Genomic DNA, 5,423 nt, shown 5'->3' with positions numbered 1-5,423 from the left:
ACATATAGCGTTGTACATTACAATGAAAATTTATAACTTAAGGGTATTATACATATAAATACATATATACCTTTGTAACCTTTATACTGTAAATAAAAAAATGCTTTTAGACTTGTACTTTTTTCTTTTTTTATGTTAAAATGGTTTTAAACCGACGGGAAAATTTCAAGAGCGGTGCAAAACAAAGACATACATCCTCTTCACCCAAATTTCCCAGTTATTAACATTTTATATTTGTTCCGTTGTCATTTCTTGTCCTTTCTGGCATGATGCTCTCTCGCCCTTAGATTCTCAAGTGTGTGTCCCCAGATGCAAGGACACCGTCCTACATTGCCAGCACCCAGCCCTCCCTGCCAGGAAATCCACGCTGGCACAGCACTGGCCCCAGTCCACGGGCCCCATTCACACTGTGCCCATCTCCCTTTCCTTTCTGGCACAGGGTCCATCCAGTACCACATGTGGCATTCGGTGGTCATGTCTCCTCAGTTTCTTCTGGTGCCATTTTTAAGCAGGTTTAGGGCAACTCCAAATTCCTAAAAACCTAATTTTGGTTCTAGTTCCACACTGACTTTCAGTGACAGGAGCTTAATTACTGGATCAATCTGCGCTTTATTACACTTTGAGCCACACGGAGGACGGAGATGCTTTCTTAGGAATCCTCAGTGCTCCATTTATTTGGGTGTCAGTTACTCGTTTTGTTTGAGATTTTGTCCTGGCCGCACCTCTCCAAACTGTTACTCACCTGAACTTCGTGTTTGTTCCTCTTCTTCCACACCACTCTTGGCCCCCGTCCAAGGGCTCCTTAACGAAGTGTTAAGAACCCCCTTTTTGGCATGAGCCCTAGAATGCTGACGTTTGTATAGTCTGATTTTACTAGGTTGTATTGGCTAAGCAAAGTCGACTCACTGGTCGGAGCTCGGATTTACTTACAAGTGCCACACTGTCAGCATCAGCAGAATCCTATCTGGGAAAGTGCCCTGCAGGAAGGAACAAATGGAACTGTGTATTTGCAAGTCAATGACTCTCTACCTGAAGCATGGGAGCTGAGAATCTCTGCTCTAGTGAGAATGAATAGGCAGTTCTCGATCTGATTCAGATTTTGGAGGCCTAAACATGGTCCGTGTGCCAGCCCACAAACAAATGTAGTGCCTTTACTTCCCCTTTCCCTCCTCCACTTTCTCCCCCAGCCCCAGCTGTGGCCACACCACTGCACCACAGCGGGGTTCTCAGAGTCTGTTTTCAAGCTATCCTCTGAGGAGAAATGGGTGATCAAGATGGCATTTCCTGCCATCGGGAAGCGGCTTCCCCCAAGGACGGGGCGCTTCCGGGAACTCCGCTTTGTCGCCAGGGCCAGTGTGTGCTGCAGGCTCTTGGAAGACAGCAGCTAAGCGAGAGTCCCAAGAAAGCTGAGCAGGCAGAACAAAGAGGCGAGCACAGCCAGTGGGTCTCAAACCCAGCCCTCACCATGGGCTAAATTGTGTCCCACCAAATTCAAAGGCTGAGCCCAACCGCTCATGCCTCAGAAGGTGACTGGAGTTGGAGATAGGGCCTTGAAAGAGGAGATTCGGTTCAAATTAGGCCGTTAAGGCGGGCCCTAGTCCAATCTGACTGGTGTCCTTATAAAAAAGGGGAAGCTTGGCCACAGATAACGGGTGCATGTGCACACAGTAAAGACCCTGCAAGGACACAACAAAAGCATCGCTGTCTCTAAGCCAAGGAAAAAGACCTCAGAAGAACCCAACCCTGCTAACACCTTGATCTTGGACTTCCAGCCTTCAGAACCATGGAGAAGATGAATTTTTATTGTTTAAGCCACCCGCCTGTGGTATTTTGTTATGGCAGCCTTAGCAGACTGACACAGCCCTCCTTAACTGTAGGGACTAGCATTTTGATTCTGTCTTCCAACTTGTGCAGCCCGTCTAGTGTGTGAGATTCGTAGTATGTTCTTGACTCTGCCTCGCTCTCATCTGCCAGTTAGGGTCCCTTATTACTTCTGAATGAATTCATTATTAATACATCCAGCAAATATGAAGTGAGTCCTCTATCAAGCCCTGGAAAAGACCCAGCCCTGCCCTCCCATGCCCTGGGGCACCTGGTTAAGCCTCCAACTCGTGGTTTCGGCTCAGGTCATGATCTCACGGTTTGTGGGTTTGAGCCCCACGTTGGACTCTGTGCTGACAGCACGGTGCCTGCTTGAGATTCTCTCTCTCCCTCTCTATCTACTCCTTCCCGTCTCATGTGCACGTTGTCTCTCTAAATAAATAAACTTTTAAAAGCTTAAATAAATAAATAAATAAATAATATGCCAGGTGCATAACAGCAAATGAAGGCCTCCCCACTTAGCTCCATCAGTGTCTAAAAGAGCAGTGTTCAGAGTAGAAGCTGAGAAGCCATGACGTGTGTGTGTGTCTCCCTGTCTCACCCAGGCTCGTCAAAGCCCTGTCCTGCCACTCCTGCCATTATCCTGACTCCACTGTGCACAGACACGCCCAGCACCTTACTTGGCCTTTTGGTTCCTCAACCTCCTCTTGTATGACAATGGCCCTTTCACTCCAGCTCACCCATCCTCTGCTCCCACTAGACTCTTATTGCTGGAACAGAGGATTTTTCAAAATCGATGACTGAAGCATCTCTCTCCAGTGTGCTCCCACTGGGACTATCCTTCAGTCTCTTGGGTCCTTAACTAGTCTACCCACACTTAACCTTCCTGTCAGTCTCCCAGCCTACCCTTCATAGCAGCCCCCTGGATGAACTGAGCTCTCTCCCTGCATCTGCCTGAGCAGCTGAGTCCTGGGGAGAAAGATCCAAGGCAAACTGGTACCTCTATACATTTAAACAGGCTGCCAACCCTTACCAGGTATGCCCTTAGCACTGCTCGCTGTGGGTTTACTTGAAAAGATTTCAAACCATCTGTACTCTCCTCAAACCCCAGGCCTCCCACCTCTGTCTCTCTCCTTCTCTCAATAGATTCTCTTTCCTCCTAATTCCCTGAGAAAACTGCAGCCACCCAGAAGCACTCTCCCAATTCCTTCTCTTCCGGCTGACCTAGGTAGGCTTCTGTTTATCTTCCTCCCTGTGCCCATAACTTCTAAAGCCAAACCTCTTAGGTTTGATCCCATTCCCATTCATTCGCCCCCTCAACTAGATCCCTCCTATTGGATTTTTAAACACACTGAACTTGTCTCCCACTAAAAACCATCAGAAATTCCTTCCTGGACCCCTCAGCTCCTTCAGCTAACGCTCTAGGCCTTCCTTTCTTTCCCCCAAACTTCTTGAAAGAGTTGTGCCCCCTGGTGACCCACTCTCACCCAGCCACGGTGGTATGGTTTCCGCCTCTGTCACATGACTGAAACATCTCTGGCTGAGGTGATTGGTGTCTTCATATTACTGTCTGTCTTCTCAGCTGCGCTAGACATTGTGCCCCCTGCTCCTCATCTAGCACTCCCTCCCTGGCTCCTGAGACACTCTTGTGGCTGTCCTCTCTTGCCGGTTGTCTTTCTGGGCTTCTTTTGCAGGCTCATCCTCCTCTCCTTAGCCATTAAACTTCCAAGCTCTGTCTTCGCCTCTCCCCGCAGCTGCCCCTGCACTCCGCTCTTCCCTAGGAGATCTCATTCCTGCCTATACCCGCACATCTGAGGGATGGACATCTCCCGCCTCGTCTGTAGTCTGACTTCCAGAGGCATATGTCTAACTGACACTTGATGTTTCAAATGCACCTCAAATTTGTGATCTTTCTCAGTCCTCCACCCCCGCCTCCCCAAGCCTGGTCTGTTCAGTATAGTCTTCTGACTATAGCAATAGTTTCACATGCTACAGCCACTCCATCCTTGCGATCTGTTCTGCATCCTAGGGCTAGTGGCACCTTTTCTTAAATGGAACCTTTCTTGACTATCTGTTTCACGTAGGTTGCCTGTTAGACACTCAGGAGAAGCTTTCTCACAGTGGGCCTCCACACACTTACTACATCATTTTTCCTTATGAACATCACCTTCTGAAACTGTAGGCTGCCCTCAACCTGTTCTGAGCATTGTTGTATCCCCAGAAACTATATTGAAGTTTACCAGGCCAAAGACCCAGCTTTGGAGGTTTAAGAAAACCACGTTCCAAGGGTGCCTGGTTGGCTCAGTCAGTAGAACATGTAACTCTTGATCTCAGGTTTTAAGTTCAACCCCCACTTTGGGTGCAGAGATTACTTTAAAAAAAAATAAAAATCTTAAAAGAAGAAGAAAACTGCTTTCCTAAAGAGAAAAGTAGAAAGGTTAATATTAAAAAACAAAACCAGGCACATGTTGGGATGAGCACTGGGTGTTATATGGAAATCAATTTGACAATAAATTATATTAAACAAACAAACAAACAAACAAAAACAGGGGTGCCAGTCCGTTGAGCATCTGACTCTTGATTTTGGCTCAGGTCATCGTCTTACGGTTGGTGAGTTCAAACCCCACGTGGGGGCTCTGTGCTGACAGTGCAGGCCCGTTTGGGGTTCTCTGTCTCTCTGCCTCTTTCTCTCAAAAATAAATAAATAAATAAATAAATATTTTAAAAGAGGAAAAGGTTTAAAATCAAAACAAGAACAAAATCAGGGCATCTGGCTGGCTTAGTCAGTGGAACAGGGAGCTCTTGACCTTAGAGTTGTGAGTTCAAGCCCTACATTGAGTGTAGAAATTCCTTATAAAAGTAAATTTTGGGGCACCTGGGTGACTCAGTTGGTTAAATGGCTGACTTCGCTCAAATCGTGGTCTCACGGTTTGTGGGTTTGAGCCCCTCTGTGCTGACAGCTCAGAGCCTGGAGCCTGCTTCAGATTCTGTGTCTCCCCCTCTCTCTGCCCTTCCCCTCGCCCATGCTCTGTCTCTGTCTAAAAAATAAACTATAAAATAAAGTCAAATAAAATAAAATAAAATTTTTAAATAAAATAAAATAAAATATAAAATAAAAACTGGCTTTAGACAGAGCCACTAGCATCATAAAAATACCTAACAGACTAAATCCCCAGTGTGGGGTACACTGTGTCTACATTAGTTAGCTCATTCATTCCGCAAAAGCAGACAAGATACTAATTATTAATACATCCTCTTAAATGTCAGAAACCCGAAGTCCTGGGAAGTTAGGCTTACTGTGCAAGAAAAACTGACCTACAGGCGCTATTGTACAGAAATGGGGTCTAGGATTTGAGGTTTCTATCCGGCCCTGACTCTGGCCACGCCTCCCATCCAACCCCACCCCAGTCCTCGCTGGGCTTCCCGCCCCTAACACACCCCTAACACGCCCTCTGCCCGGCCCCACCCTGGACCTCGCCCGCACGGACCCTCCCCCACCCCACGCCGCGGGGAGAGGTGCCTGCAGTGCCGGCTGTGGCCGCCAGGGGGCAGTCGCGCGGCTCAGGCCCGACCGCTCTGGGCCGCGCTCCTCGCTCGCCCTC

The sequence above is a fragment of the Suricata suricatta genome, chromosome 16 (assembly GCF_006229205.1).
Source record: "Suricata suricatta isolate VVHF042 chromosome 16, meerkat_22Aug2017_6uvM2_HiC, whole genome shotgun sequence".
Classification (NCBI taxonomy): Eukaryota; Metazoa; Chordata; class Mammalia; order Carnivora; family Herpestidae; genus Suricata; species Suricata suricatta.
The sequence above is the reverse complement of the archived record's forward strand: the minus strand, read 5'-3'. Positions refer to the sequence as shown.